At 44.7% G+C, this 17,201-nt stretch overlaps 1 protein-coding gene across 7 annotated transcripts in view; it reads right to left on the bottom strand.

Annotated features, from left to right (window-relative positions):
- The window catches only part of SULF2 (sulfatase 2), a 663,681-nt gene that overhangs the window by 399,980 nt on the left and 246,500 nt on the right, over positions 1–17,201 (bottom strand). Inside the window, exon 3 of one of the 7 annotated variants that reach the window (XM_063958899.1) lies at positions 15,327–15,428. The exons of the other annotated variants lie outside the window; for them this stretch is intronic. The gene's annotated coding sequence lies outside the window, so the exon portion shown is untranslated. The remainder of the gene's footprint in view (positions 1–15,326; positions 15,429–17,201) is intronic. 7 annotated transcript variants of the gene reach the window in all.

Below are 17,201 nucleotides of genomic sequence, written 5' to 3'. Positions count from 1 at the left end.
CTCCAGGTAATATATATAAAACATACATCGTCTAACTACATATAAAATTTAAGAGACACAGCTTCTAATTGCATATAAATATTCACTCCTGGCATGGAAGTAGATATGACTGGAAGGACCAATCAGCGGCTTATGCGATTACCTGGGTCAAAATCCCAGGTAAGAGCTATTTCACTGCGTTCCTCTGTTTTACCCGCTAAAAACCCTGCTAGACACCTGGTAACAAATCCTGTTTTTTCTTAGAAGCCGTTTTCACTGAGCCGCGGCCTGGGTAGACACGCCAATTACCCAGGTTTTTTAGGCAGTGTAAAATGAGTATAAGCTAATGGACCTAATTCAGACCTGATCGTTGCTGTGCCGTGCTCAGGTCTGAACTGCGCATGCGCCGATACCGTAGTGCGCCGGCGCATGGCAGACAGCTGACTCAGCTCTGCGATCATCTCTGCCTGATTGACAGGCAGAGGCGGTCACTAGGCGGGAGGGGCCGGCCAGCGGCGTTTGGCCGCCATTTAGGGGGCATGGTCCGGCCAACGCAGGCAGGCCCCGGACCGTTGGGGGGTGGCCCGCGGCGGCTGCATGATGTCACACGCAGCCGCTGCGACCCTCACAGCGACGATTAGCTCCTGCCAGCGCGCAGGAGCTTCACTGGCAGGGAGCAACTCTTCCAGTACAAAAGCATCGCCGCTGGGCGTCCCCCCGCATTAGGTCTGAATTAGGTCCAATGTCAATATGTTAGCAGTATGAGAACGGTATACAGTCTTTAGGTCGACACTCATTAGGTCGACCACTATTGGTCGACATGCATTATGTCAACATGATCTATAGGTTGACATGGTCACTATGTCAACATGGCAAAGGTCGACACATGAAAAGGTCGACTTGGGTTTTAAAAAAACAAACAAACATTTTTTTTACTTTTTCATACTTTATGATCCACGTGGACTACGATTGGGAATAGTCACCTTGGCCGAAGCATGGCGAGAAAAGCGAGCCACGCGAGGGGACACGGTACACTAATTGGGGTTCCTGGTCATTTTACAAAGAAAACGACACCAAAAAACTAAACTAAAAATCATGCCGACCTTTTTCCAAGTCGACCTAGTCTATGTCGACTTAATAACCATGTTGGCCTATTTCAGGTGTGGACCTAGTCACTGTCGACCCTATGATCCACACGCATGAGAACAGGACACTGTAAAAAAAAAAAAAAATAAGCATTTCTTTATTTATATAGTATAGAGAATATTAATGATAACTGTTCACCAGATTGATAAGAGGAAAATATAATAATATAACTTGTATCATGTATTACTGACCATTTATGCAAGAACAAATCAAAATGTAGCCCTAAATACAGTATAACAATTTAGGATTAGTTCAAGAGATACAAAAATGATGTAAAAACACAACCACTTTATTTTGTCTTCAGTGTCAATAGAAATCACAAACACTTCCTCTCGTCTACAAGCTCGGTTATTAGGGGGTGTCCAATGGCCCTATTAAGCCGTCAAACACTTCATTACTAAATGGCTTTAATGTAACTTACAGATATACTTCCTATTATCTGATCTGATGGAGCTCCTGGGTAGTAAGGTCAGTCCCTGCATTCTTTTCCCATGCTACACCAGATGTCATTATGTACAGTAAGTAAGTGCACACAACTCCTGCCATTTGAGCTCGGTTCCTGTATAGCCCAATTACTCACACCTAAGTAGCTTCATTTAAATACATTTATACACTCCAGCAAACACCTGCACTGGATCCGCTGCCTGCCAAAGCCTTTCTAGCAGATTGCACACTCAGGAGGTATAATTACTAGGTATAAGGGCTTGCACGCCATGCATATTGGGTTTGTACAAAGAACATTGACCCCCACTCTTGGGAAACCTGAAGGAGTAAAAAACAAATCTTTAATTACATACTACACCTTTTATTTGCATTCTTCAAATACTCTGTGGTTATTTAATAATGATTCTTATTAAAATGAGTACAGTGGTAGCCCTGAAAACCTGGAGAAGTTTAGCTTGTCATAAGACTGCTATAGTAGTATTAGACATGCTTAAGAAAGAACTGAATTTTGTTGTACACACGTACACTGTCACACATTTTCACTTCTTTGCAGGGGAGTTTCTGATTTTCACGGTTGTAAATATAAATGAGTGGGACAGTCCTGCTTTTGGTGGGACAGTCCCGTTTTTCGGACACTGTCCTGCAGTCCCACCTATGGGCCGCAGTGTCCTGTGGTGTGTGTGTGTGGCGCACAGCGCCTATTCACCAGGAGAGAAGAACTGAAGGCATGGCCAGCAGTTTACAGAGCACTGGGCATGACCCCACAGTGATGTAAATTGAGCCATGCTCGCGTTCACAGCACTTCCTGTGAGGCCACACCCCCTATATTTTGGGGACCCTAGACAAAATTGAGAGGTATGCTTGCTGGTTCACGTGCACAGTAAAGGATATTAGTACTTGCAGCATAAAGTCCACTGCGCAGAATGAATGCTGGTACAGTACTTGCAGGCTGAAGTGCACTGAGTAGAATGAATACTGGTACTTGCAGACTGAAGTGCACTGAGTAGAATGAATACTGGTACAGTACTTGCAGGCTGAAGTGCACTGAGTAGAATGAATACTGGTACAGTACTTGCAGGCTGAATTGCACTGAGTAGAATGAATACTGGTACTTGCAGACTGAAGTGCACTGAGTAGAATGAATACTGGTACTTGCAGACTGAAGTGCACTGAGTAGAATGAATACTGGTACAGTACTTGCAGGCTGAAGTGCACTGAGTAGAATGAATACTGGTACTTGCAGACTGAAGTGCACTGAGTAGAATGAATACTGGTACCTGTACTTGCAGGCTGAAGTGCACTGAGTAGAATGAATACTGGTACTTGCAGACTGAAGTGCACTGAGTAGAATGAATACTGGTACAGTACTTGCAGACTGAAGTGCACTGAGTAGAATGGATATTGGTACTTGCAGGCTGAAGTGCACTGAGTATAATGAATACTGGTACTTGCAGACTGAAGTGCACTGAGTAGAATGAATACTGGTACTTGCAGACTGAAGTGCACTGAGTAGAATGAATACTGGTACTTGCAGACTGAAGTTCACTGAGTAGAATGGATACTGATACCTGCAGATGGAAGTGCACTGCGTAGAATGCACTCTATAAGCTGCTGGCATGTCCCTAGCCCGCTGTCTCCCATGAATAGACACTGGCAGAGCAGCAAGTAACACGTATTGATACTGGATACTTGCAGACTGAAGTGCACAGCGTACAATGAATACTGGTACTAGCTGGAAATAGCAAAAAGGAACACAACTAGGAACCAAAACACTCCAAGGAATAGTGTTTGAGAGCCAATAGCAGGTCACAGGACTGAAGTTGTTCTAGCACTGATCTGCTCACCAGAACAACCTTAAATAGGAATCCCTATGCCCTGGATCAGCTGATCCTAGAGCAGCTTCTGGTTGGTGATCAGAGAGTCAGCTGACATGTATCAAGATGGGCGTGCCCATGCACCTCCAATATGAGAAATGACCCTAGAGATATGACAACCATTGGGTTTGCGTACAACTCTGAATCAGGCCCACTTGGCACGGATAAAAGACCTTGCACGATTTGAAAAAGTTGCCTATTAAAGTACATTTGTACTAGGATAATTCTACTAATCTTCACCCAACCATGTAAATGTATTTTTTTTAAACTCCACCCTACAATTACAATTTATTGTATTTTTTTATGTCCAAACTAGGGACATATCTTTATATTATTTTATATTATTTGTAGTGTGTCTGAATTCTGAGAGGGGAGACAAGCTTGGCTTGTGTTTAGCAAGTCTGGCGTCCATGACTTTAGCATAAAAACATGACAGGTCACAAAATATTAGTGAACAAACGGCAGTATAGCAATCAGGTGGTGACAGGAGAGACAGGCTTGTTGCAGGACAGACAGATAAAGACTCTGCAAATGCCCTTTGTCTCATGTGTATCTCACCTGAGAGTATATTATCGCTTTGCTATTTTAGTGGTACAAGCTCTTATTGAGATGTTACTGTGTTTTCATGATTTATTTATACCAATATATTCTGTAGTAGCAGAAATGTTAATAGAAACATGTTAAATTGGTTTCTTTAATTATTGAAGGCTTCCCTAGTGCTTACTGGAACTTCAGTGAGCAAAGAAAATAATATGAATTATATTTGCTTTGAAGCTATGCTGTTCCTTACTTTGCTAGGCAGAGATGGACTGGGGCTGTATAATAGCTGCAGCATATTACTGTGCAAAGAGGGGGTGCGGTCATAGCTCACAGGGCGTGTTGCAAGTCAAAAGGGCCTGCCCTCGCTGCACGCCCCTGTCTCTCTGTAATATGCCTTGCAGTTGAGCAGAGCACCGGGAGGTGGAACTGCTCTGCCAGCACCTGTCTATGGGCCTAATTCAGACCTGATCGCTAGGCTGCATTTTCATACAGCCTGCGATCAGGTCTGAACTGCGCATGCGTATGCACAGCAATGAGCAGGAGCGTCGCTCCGCAGTGACGGGGATCGGCGGGCAGCGACGGGATGGTGCGAGAAGGCGATCGCACGGGCGATCGCAAGGTGACTGACAGGAAGAGGCCGTTTTTGGGTGACAGCTGACCGTTTTTAAGGAGTGTCCAGAGAAACGCAGGAGGGACCAGGTGTTTGAAGGGAAGGTTTCTGACATCAGCTCCGGCCCCGATCATCGCACTGGAAGAGTAAGTACTGGTCTGTGCAGAGACTGCACAAACTTCTGTTTGTACAGCTCTCCTGCACATGCGATCGCACCCCTGCACAGCGATTTCCCCCTCCCCCTGTAGGCGGCGACTACCTGATCGCAGGGATGCAAAAAATGCACCCTAGCGATCAGGTCTGAATTAGGCCCTATGTGAGCCGAGCAGCCAAGCAGAGTGCTCAGCTAGCCCTGGTCTCTCTGCATGGTTGGATCGACCCATCAGGGCATCGGCCTTCTGGCATTTGCCACAGGTGCCAGATTGGTAACTTTTCTAACCTGTCACTCCCTTTTCAAAGAACTAGAACTTGCAGTTACCATGCATTGCTAGCCATGTGGCTTTAACTATATCTTTATTGATCACCGGGGCACCTTTCTCCCTACAACTGTGCTGAATTTGCGATTTAAGCAGCTCCTCTTCTGTAAGGACTAATTTTACGTACACACGATGCGACCCATGTGGCAGCCTATACTGACTACTGTATATTGACGCCGGAGGCATGAATCTCCAATATAGACAGTATCGGCCCTGCCTGCACCCACTATAGTTCCTTGCAATGTCGATCCCACGGGACTGCGCACTGGCATCGCAAGGTGCGTACACATGGTGAGATACTGTATGCACTATATTTACTTCCAATATGGACTATATGGTTCATATCGGAGGTAAAATCGCACTGTGTGTAGGCCCCTTTAGGGAGCCATGTAAAACACTTACAGAGATATGTTTTATATGTATGAGCAAAGGAATCGAAGCATTTGCAAATGCTAATTTTTCATATCACACATCTATTTTTTGTACAAATGCCCATTTTCTGGGCAAGTACATGGAACTGTCATCAGTGGCGAACCTAGACTTTACTTTTAGGGGGGGAGGGTCGGTTTAAGAATGAATACCAACTCCTCCCCTCTCTACTCATTGCTCCTCCCACTTACAGTCCTGCCCCTCCCATTTTTGGTCAACATATGCCACACAGTGTCCCCAAACACATTATATGCCACACAGTGTCCCCCAAACACATTATATGCCACACAGTGTCTCCCTCAAACACACTGTATGCCACACAGTGTCTCCCAAACACACTGTATGTCACACGTTGTCCCTCAAACATATTGTATGCCACACAGTGTCCCCCAAACACATTATATGCCACACAGTGCCCCCAAATACATTATATGCCATACCACGGCCCCAAACACATTATATGCCAGTGTCCCCCAAACACATTATATGCCAGTGTCCCCCACACACATTATATGCCAGTGTGCCCCCAAACACATTATATGCCACACAGTGCCCCCAAACACATTATATTCCACACAGTGCCCCCAAACACATTATATGCCAGTGTCCCCCAAACACATGAGTATATGCCACACAGTGCCCCCAAACACATTATATTCCACACAGTGCCCCCAAACACATTATATTCCACACAGTGCCCCCAAACACATTATATACCACACAGTGTCCCATAAACACATAATATTTAAGGATAGTTTGGCAACTATGGTACAGATGGAGCCACGCTCATCTAGGCTTGTTTGCTGCGCCTAGGTGCACCAAGGTTTATTAGCACAAGCTTTTCATCTATTGTTCTCAGCTGCAATACAATACAGAGAGAACAATACAGCAGGGGATTAAGGCCCTCATTCCGAGTTGATCGCTAGCTGCTTTCGTTCGCAGCGCAGCGATCAGGCCAAAAAACTGCAATTCTGCGCATGCGTATAGGGCACACTGCGCACGTGCGTCGTACTTTCACAAAAGCCGATGCAGTTTTACACAAGCTCTAGCGACGCTTTTCAGTCGCACTGCTGGTCGCTGAGTGATTGACAGGAAGCGGGTGTTTCTGGGAGGTAACTGACCGTTTTCGGGGAGTGTGTGAAAAAACGCAGGCGTGCCAGATAAAAACGCAGGAGTGGCTGGTGAAACGTAGGCGTGGCTGGGCGAACGCAGGGCGTGTTCGTGACGTCAAAACAGGAACTCAATAGTCTGCAGTGATCGCAAGCTAGGAGTAGGTCTCGAGCTACTCAGAAACTGCACAATCTTTTTTTGTAGCAGCCCTGCAATCCTTTCGTTCGCACTTCTGCTAAGCTTTGATACACTCCCAGAGGGCGGCGGCTTAGCGTTTGCACAGCTGCTAAAAGCAGCTAGCGAGCGATCAACTCGGAATGAGGGCCTAAGTCATTACAGCTGGGGATTAAGTCCGACTGCTCTGGCTCAGTTAATCCTATTAAAGGCAAAGATGTAGAGGGCTCCATCCGTATTTCTAATGTACTTTCCATTTTTATGTAGATTATCAGAGTAACTGTGGCTACAGAATCACTAATCCTGCACCCCAAGCCCACATGGACAGCATATAACTACTGATGTATAATGTACAGCAATAAGTACACAGAAGCACTGCCATCCCTCTATCATGGACACTAGTGCAGCACATGATTAGGACAGTACAGTGCCAGAACATGGAGGCAGCCGCTGCCAGGCATGGGTGTATGGCAGGTGCAATTTCCCGGACACCTGTTTTATTTTATTACCAATCCTAGAGATGCTGCTCATTACATGACAATTGAGACTGCAAGCTGAGCCTGCCCTGCCAGCTGGCACTTGTAGTTCCGTTCCCCCTGTGTTACACGATGACAGACACGGCAGCTGCTTACCTCTGGCCCCCGTTGTCTGTCCTCCTCGCAATGGCTGCACAGGCCCGGGAGCGGTCTTCTCCCACATCCGGCTGCTGCTTACCCCGCATGGGGCTCTTCCTCCACTGATCGCTGCACACAAAGCCCGGAGTGAGCCCGGGGGAAGCTGGTGCTGATTGGCTGCTGTCACCTCCCAGTCCGTCACGACGGAGGCCGCAGCGGTGGGTGTCCCAGGCAGCAGTAGCCCCAAGTCCTGCAGACTCTGCTACATGCGGCTGCGCCACGGCGGAAGTACTGTGCAGGAGTTGTCCCAGCGCCAGCATCTCGAATGTGCGGGGCAAGTGTAGGGAGAGGGGGGGGGATAGCCGATTCCGCCCCCCTTTAAATCCGCCACTTGTGTCATATTTTTGTTATGAAGAGAGTTGGGCAGACCAGGAATTAAGCGTACACATATGCCACGTGGTGCACTGAAGAACAAGTTTTCATTATTTGTCATTACTTAAACAAACAAAAGCTGGTGGGGTGGAGAGAGTGCATTTAGGTGTGCATTGTGAGCCTGATTCTGAGTTGGATGCAGTGGAGTGATGACTGTTGGTATGTGCATGCATCTGAGTTGCACAGCACCCAAGTGGCCACATTACTAGGTTTACATGCTGGGTAATGCAAAAATCTAATCATCTAATCATGAGGTATAAAGTCAACAGACACAGTCAAGAGGTTCCGTTGTTGAACAAACCAAACACCAGAATAGAGAAGAAATGTGATCTAAGTTCGGGTACACACTACAATGACAGGGATCGTGACCGATGGGACGACTGATGTAAAGATACATTGGTCGCCCTTATAGCCCATAGACACTATGCAATATCGTTCACAATCTGAATTATATTGTTCAGTCCTAAATGATATTGCATAATGTGTCTGCATGATCCGACGTACGATGCACACTCCCGCGGGTTGCATGCGACCTTGTACGTCGGACTGCATGCAGTCTTGATGAGGTGATATTGGGGGTAATTCCAAGTTGATCGCAGCAGGATTTTTTTTAGCAGTTGGGCAAAACCATGTGCACTGCAGGGGAGGCAGATATAACATGTGCAGAAAGAGTTAGATTTTGGTGGGTTATTTTGTTTCTGTGCAGGGTAAATACTGGCTGCTTTATTTTTACACTGCAAATTAGATTGCAGATTAAACACACCCCACCCAAATCTAACTCTCTCTGCACATGTTAAATCTGCCTCCCCTGCAGTGCACATGGTTTTGCCCAACTGCTAACAAAATTCCTGCTGCGATCAACTTGGAATTACCCCCATTGTGTGGTTTTGAACTCCAGTGATGACTTTGTTTCTAGACATCGTTTGACATCGTTTGTAGTATGTACACACGATCTGATCTGATATCTTATACAATATGATACGATATTGTATCGTATGGGATTGCATGTGTACATAGCATTACACGAAGAACGATGCATGTCATCATCAGCAGAGTCATCACATCTGAAGTGCAGAACAATCAAGGGTACACAACACATGATACAGTATGTTGCTGTGATCCACAGGATCAAGCGACATATCACATAGTGTGACCTAGCCTTAAAAACATTGACAGAATGATTGTTGGAGCTAGACAGGGTAGTGTATCTCAGAAACTGCTGATCTCCTGGGATATGCACGCACAACAGTTGAGTTTGAAGAAAATGGAGCCTTACTTGGGTTGGATTGCTTATGCAATCGCCTCTGCCTGATTGACAGGCAGAGGTGTTTGCGTGGAGGCACAGGGGCAGAGGCAGCTGGCATTATGGAAAACTGAGGCGTGCTGCCCCGTTTTCCAGGGGTGCCGAGGCCAAGGACTGCGACGCTGTCGCAGTTTCCTTGGCGTTGCTAGCCTCCCTGCAACTGCAAGTCTGAGTAAGGTCAGACTTACTCAGGGTGTAGTCACAAGCGAACATTGCGTAAGCATTGCAGTTTTTAGCAATCGCAAATGCAGGATGGAGGTGGTATGCAGGATGGAGGTGGTATGCAAGAAGGAGGTGGTATGCAGGAAAGAGATGGTATGCAGGACAGAGGTGGTATGCAGGAAGGAGGTGGTATGTAGGACGGAGGTGGTATGCAGGATGGAGGTGGTATGCAGGATGGAGGTGGTATGCAAGAAGGAGGTGGTATGAAAGAGATGGTATGCAGGACAGAGGTGGTATGCAGGAAGGAGGTGGTATGTAGGACGGAGGTGTTATGCAGGAAGGAGGTGATATGCAGGGAGGAGGTGGTATGCAGGGAGGAGGTGGTATGCAGGACGGAGGTGGTGTGCAGGGAGGAGGTGGTGTGCAGGACGGAGGTGGTGTGCAGGACGGAGGTGGTATGCAGGACGGAGGTGGTATGCAGGAAGGAGGTGGTATGCAGGGAGGAGGTGGTATGCAGGGAGGAGGTGGTATGCAGGACGGAGGTGGTATGCAGGGAGGAGGTGGTATGCAGGATGGAGGTGGTGTGCAGGACGGAGGTGGTGTGCAGGACGGAGGTGGTGTGCAGGACGGAGGTGGTATGCAGGAAGGAGGTGGTATGCAGGAAGAAGGTGGTATGCACCTCCTCCTGCATTTGCATTGCTAAGGATCGTAATGCAAAACTGCTAATAGCAGTTTTGCAATTTTGATCCAACCTGAATTAGGCCCATGGTTCACAAAAATGATCCAGTTCTGTAGGTGAAAATACCTTGTTAATGAGACAGAAGAATGGTCAAACTAGCCAACAGTGGTATGCATCGCTGTACACATAACATATCAAACTTTGAAGTGGATAGGTTACAGCAACCTTAGACCACACCAGGATCCACTCCTGTCAGCTACCACCAGAAAACTGAGGCTAAAGTGGGCACAGGCTTAACAAAATCAGACAACTGAAAAATTTAAAAAAAAAAAGGCATCTGGTCTGCTGAGACTTGTGGTGCAGATGGCTGGGAATGAGCTTAGTGTAAACAACACAAATTTATCCTTGCAATGTAACAAGGTAAGCACAAGATACCTTGGCGTGTGCGCAGTGCGACTATGGCATATGCGCAGTCAGGTGATAATCACTGAACTAAGCATTGCGTACATCCCTGAATCAGGCCCTCAGTTACAATGTCAAATCTGACACTTTCATACAATTTCCTTGTACAGTATCTGGTCCTAAGCATCAAACCTTCACAAGGACATCACTTTCTAAAGGTTAAAAATAAGAGTATACAATCAATAGGATAGTTGTGTTCCCTGCACTCTCACGTTAATGAATGATTAAACGTGGTGGGAAACTGTGAACACTGGTCACAATGACCTAAAAAAAAGATTTAATGCTGAGCAGCCCAAATAATGAAGCAATTGATTTTCCAGAGTGGGCTTAAGAGACATGTATTATTAAAATAAGCCCAAAAGGAAAATAAGGAATTCAATCCAGACATCTTTAGAAAGGAGACAATGAGCTGTGTACTGGTGTTTGTTGGGGGCAAATAAAGTTTTTTGTTTTTTTTTAGTTTAACAAAATAAAAATGGAAACTTTCTTTATATATGTTCTTTATTTACATTCGAAGTTACAGTTTATCTAAAAGGGCATACACACAGTGCCATATAGTCAAAATTGCAAGGAAAGTTAGTGCAAATCACACCATGTGTACACAGCTTGCGATATCAGTGCGCGGTCCCGCGTGGTCGGTATCGCAAGAAAAAAATAAACTGTGCAGGCAAGTCAACCTTGACTATCTAGTATCGCATAGTCAAAATCGCACAAAGTCAGTATCGCACCATGTGTATGCACCTTTACAAAGCTCACTTTTGACTGGAATAAAAATATAACACTATTCTGTAGTTTGGTAAAGAGGGGCTGCACCCAGTGGCGCATGGAGGAGGGGTTTCTGAGTGCCCAGAACCCCCCCCCCCCCCCCCCCGGATGGAGCAAATTCTTTTTTCCAGAGACGGAGACAGTTATGTATGTATGTATGTATGTGTGTGTGTGTGTGTGTGTGTGTTGTGCTATGTAAATATATATATATATGTGTGTACAGTATGGAACCCCCCCTCAGAAAATCCTGCGTTTGCCCCTGGCACCCATTATAAATATGCCAGTGTGTAGTATAATAATAAGAAAATAGTGTTCAAATAGCAGACAATTCTAATACTAAAAAGGACGTCGCTAGTGAAGATTAGTTAATATACAACATAATACTGATGTGGCGAGTAAGTAAACACACGATGATTACGAAAACAATCGTAAAAAATTTATATAAATATAGTATAAAAACAATTGTAAAAATACCATGGCCCTAAGCAGTACATCACACTATTATATCTAACAAGTGCCTGGAAAGAGGTCCAATTGGAGTCCACAGATTTCCTAATAGTATTTTATAATAGTATTCAAATACCATCTGCCACCCAAACGCTGACAGGCATTGCCGGCCAGGACTCACTGGCAGGTGGTATGGTTCCTTTGTATGAACTTAAGTCTGCACTGCAGCATTTTTGTACCTAATGGAATGGGTCATGTTGGAGGGTGTGCATCACTCTGCTTCAAAAAGCCTTATATACAATAGTACAGTACTCACATATAATAAACAGTAATGCTAATTATTGCATTATTTCAGCTTGAAGAATATCTAAGCACTTGCACGTATATGTAGAATAAAATAGTACTCCATATTGCACTTAGGGCATCAGACGTATACACAAAACCAATGGTAGGGGGTTTTACGCATGTGCAGAACAGGTCCTGCGATCTCGCACAGAGTGCCCCCAAGCGGCAGCACAATTTACACTGCTGCGGCCATTTGGGTGTGAGATGGACGCAGTGCAGGGCAGCGGTTTTCAAAATGGTGGCATGTTACCCGCGGTTAGTAGGAGTGGCGGCCAGACCAATGTCTGCGTATTCTGACTCAGGCTTCCTGGCCCTGGCTGAGTAGTTACGCGGTACATTCTGAGTAACCTGAGGCTTATGAAGATGGTCGAGGGCTGCAAGCACCGCAATCGATAGTCGCAGCAGTGATCTGATGCAGAGCCTTTGACTGAAGCACTTGGATATGCAATGCTGTGAGGTGGGGGAGGGGGGGTTCGTCTTTTGTCCGAACACACCTCCTACAGCATTAGAATATTATGTCATTGCTGCTGCGCTGAGAATAACATACATATCTAAATCAGGCCCATATGTATACCAGTCATGTGCAGTGATGTAAATGGCTGAAGAGGCACTGGCTAGTGCCAGATTTACACACAATATATGAGCCCAAGGGTGCATGTGGGCATTATACAGAGGTGCAGCAGTATAAACTCCTGGAAATTTGGTGAGCTTTGATCAGAGAAGTGTAGACAAGATAGGCGGCTCACCTGTCAGAGTTTTGACTATAATAATGATTAGAATAATACAAAGTAGATATTTCTAATATATTCTTTGTATTTTTCATATGCTCTATATAGCCAGAACTCTGGCTTATACGTTAGTATGACGGGAGAGGCTCTGCCTCACCACGCCGCATGTAACAGATATATATATATATAGAGAGAGAGAGAGAGAGAGAGAGATACACACAGTTCATTCCCTAGACCAGTGGTTCTCCTCCTGAGGTGCCTCTGAACACTTGCAGGGGTGCCTTGGATTGGTGGTCCAGGACCAATTCAAATTATTTATGGTCAATGTAATAGGCAAAACCAGTACTTGTGGCTGCAAATCATAAACTATGTGTACAAACAGAAGCAAATCTTGTCCCTCACCACATAACTGAACATAAGGATGACATATAAACACAATTTACTTAATTTAATATTACTTTCAAAATTTCTGAATAATTTTTAGGTCAAGGTGTACGTAAAAATAATTCTGATACTCTAGGCGCCGTGATTCAAAAAAGTTTGGGAACCGCTGCCTTAGACTGTTTACACTACGACTTAGAGACTTTCAGGAAAAAAGTCTGAGAAAAGCATGTGGATGATTTCCGGAGCTACACTGCCTCTCCCTGCTAGACTACACACTTATTTCTTATCTGACACAAGAATGTTATATTAGGAAACTGGATGAAATGCAGCCAGAACATATTGTATAACCATTGCATAATACCTTCTCCTTTGCACAGACATGTTCTTAAATCCTCATGTAAATCTATAAAAATATTTGTTAACTCAATCAGTATTGTGTATGCTTCGTTGACATTAAAATTCTTTATAAATGAGTGTTAGCCTTCTGCTCTGATGCCTTGGGGCCATTAATTCCTCTGACTGACAACTACAGACCTTTAGCTCGCAGTCATCAGACGCTCTAAGACCAGGGAATCTGGGAATATGACAACGTAACTGATCCAAGGTTAAGGAAAATGTATTATTTTCCTTAAAGGTAACTAGACACTGTTAAATAAATCTTGACATTGACTTAAGGCATGGGTCTTCAACTTCGGCCCTCCATCAGCTGTGGAACTACACATCCCAACATGTCCTGGCACAGTTTTGCTATTAAGGCATGCTAAAACTGTGGCACTGCATTCTGTGATGTATAGTTCCACAGCAGCTGGAGGGCTACGGTTGAAGACCCACGACTTAAGGTATATATCACATACTGGACGCAGCCCATCCATTCACTTAGTATCAGCAGTACCTCAGGAATATTAGTAATGAAAAGACACAGTGACATCACTGGTTGTTAGTGCGCAGATAAGCTACATTCTTGCAAACAGAGACTTAGCCCACAAATTTGTCAGCACGGCCACTGAGGGTGACCTTGTCCACAATGCCCTCTCTACATTGTGTGGGTGAGGTAAAGAATTTTCACCTGATGGAAATCCGGAGCTGTGAAATACAGGTTCTCAGTGCCACACGCCCATCCCATTACCAACATGATTCTGGAGGAGCATCAAAAAGTAACTTCACAAGTAAAAGCTGCCCATTACTGTTTTCCACCAGCACTCCATGTGACGGCACGACAGGACTCGACACTCAATGAGTGACACTACTGTATGTCACTCATTCAGTGTTCAGTTCAATGTTTTAGCTGCCTCCTAAACTCAAGAACCTTGTGCGACTACCAGGAACACCTAGTGGCGGCACCAGCATTTCAGTGCAAGCTACAGATGGTCTTACTATGCAGGCAGAAGAAAATATATTGCAATCCAGATATGCAGAAAGGGAATATGTTCCACGTAGTATTAACCCGATTCACAATTACAGTGCTTACAGCTGTTCCTCAGCCAAAATAAGACATTTTCCCTAATTCAACTGTATTGTTCATTCGAATGTCAGACAACTGTAAATCAGGTGTTGATGTGGGATGTATTTATGATCCCAGCGGTTGGGATCCCATTAATGCACCTATCTGTTTCCCTGGGTGTGTTGGGGATTCAGCTGGAGCTGATTGGACTGCCCACTGCAATGACCACAACATTTCCACACACTACATGTGCGGCCTGGTCTGAAGTAAAGTTATTGCGCAAGTGAACTCATAAGTCTTAATTATCCCCTTCTTAAAAATGAGGGATGTTCATTTTCAGGGACATATCACATTTTCCTTTCCGTCTATGATTATTCTGCTTTGTAAATTATCTTGCATTATCTATGTCAGATTTGTTCAAGCAATTTTTCCAAAATGTTACTATTTTTAGAGCATGTCTACAGCTTTATATATTACTGAACAAAGCAAAAATGTATTAAATTCAATAGCAGTCTATGTGCTATATGTAATGCAACATGTTGCAAGTTGAAAAGGATAAAATGCTGTCTCTGGGACACCGTAAACTGGCCGCAAGATTTTTGCAGCAAAAATTAACGTAGTTGTTGTGCCCGATTTCGGATAAACACGGAAATGCGCGTTCCCTGATTCTTGCACTATCTAGATGCAAAAAATTGGGCCCGATAACTTTTTATGCATACCCACAGTGAATGTAAAAAAATAAATAAATAAAAATGAGGAAATCAGCATGTAACCTAAAATACCTGTGATATTTAAATATTGGGCAACTCTCCTCTCTAGTCTTCCCTTCCTCCTGCTTCCACTTCCGCCTCCTCTGCCCTAACCGGATCCGCAGCAGGTACGATCTGTGAAGAAGCGGAGGATGGATGAGACGTGGGGGCTAAGGAAGCAGCACTGCAAGAAGTACAATGTCCCCCTACTCAAATGACTTGCGGACCCGTGCTCCTGCAGAGAGAGCTGTTCCTGCCGGCGGAGGCCATGTCTGGGCAACGCCGGCCAGTATGCCCATGAGAGAGGGGGTCCCGGGGGTACATATGCCCTGAGCATGTTCCCCCACCCCGGCTCTGCAGCTGGACGCAGTTTTACGGTCCATGTGGAAAATTAACATGGACAAATTGAATATGCCATCATGTATTAGTTTGGTGCAATGAAGAAATCGGAGCATGAGTGACAAGTTTGCAGTTTCCTGGACATAAAATAAACTCTCTGGACAGTTTGGCTTGCATGCAGAGACATTGTCAGCGATGCCAGTAAGGATTTGGATGAATCACATTCTTCTTTTGCAATTTCATCAGTGATGCCAGACTCTCTCTTTTTTTTGTCATTTTAGATAGGTTAGGATCTACTGTAGTGGTACTGGATTTGACATTACTGGATCAATTTAAAAATGGAAGTTTACTACACACAAGTGATGTCATGAGGTCCTGAATATTAGTATAACCCACAAAATGGCTTTCTCCACTCTGTATATGCGTGTGGCCGGATGACTTTCTTTTTCTTTTTTTTCTTTTAAATTCTCATTTAGAAGAGAATGTGTAAAAGTAACATGCCAATCATATGAAAAATAAAAAAGGGGAAATTATCCTAGCTGGGTAATCTGAAACTTGAGCATTTTCACCATTTAAATAAGAATTCTCTAATCCTTTCTGTCTTTACTTCACTGTTAAGCCTGTTCCAGGGCGTGGGCTCATCTAATGGCTCCCACTCACCCCAATTATATCAGCAGGGTAAGGAATGGGACTTGGCATGGAGAAAACCCAGATTGTGCCGAGTGACAAATATTTTTGACAACGTTCCACAAAGCAGATTTCTGCCAAGAAAGAAGGAGCCAAAGAAATGGTGAGAATGCAGCTCGGATATTAAGACACAAGGTGGGTGGGTGTGGGGGTAGGTGGTGTTGTGGAAAAATCAACGTGGACAGTTGTGGTCAGATCAGAGTTTATATTGATAATGGCAGAGCAAGATTACAATAAAGTGACAGTCAGCATGCACTTACAAGTAATTACAAGGGAGCTCCATCTGCCTCTCGAACATGGCATAGATGGCCCCTAATATTGCATATTACAAAGAATTACTCCACCCAAGCTTGGACCAATCATAGCAGGCCTTGAGGCCCGTTCCTCCTTATCGAACACCATCTGGTCCTGGGTGGGCACATGACACAAATAAGCAAGACTAGGGTGACTTAGCAAGTTCTTGTCACGTACCTACATTCTTTGTCAGCAAAACATCTTACATAATAATGTCTGTTAGTATTACATGATATTAAAAAGTCAGAATAGATTCTATACATTGCTTAAATTTCCTTAACAATTCTCACCCTTTTGATAATTTTATTATCACACATATATAAAAACATAAACTAAAAGGTAACAATGGCAGTACTACTAATGCTAAGAGGGTGGTGTGGCTGTGACTGGGGATGATATAGCCACAGACGCACCTGGGCCTACCCTGACTCTGTTGCCACACCCCGCAGTCAATTGGCACCTGCAGGTCAAAGTCTTGTCCTTTAGCAGCCGCTTTTCCCGGGCGAATTAGGTCCACCCAGTACTCTGATGCCCCCAGGTTTTATTATGTGACAAAGTACCAATTGAGACAGGATGTATGCAAGAGGA

Source organism: Pseudophryne corroboree, chromosome 3 (genome assembly GCF_028390025.1).
Source record: "Pseudophryne corroboree isolate aPseCor3 chromosome 3, aPseCor3.hap2, whole genome shotgun sequence".
Taxonomy (NCBI): Eukaryota; Metazoa; Chordata; class Amphibia; order Anura; family Myobatrachidae; genus Pseudophryne; species Pseudophryne corroboree.
This window is presented reverse-complemented; position numbering and strand designations above follow the sequence as displayed.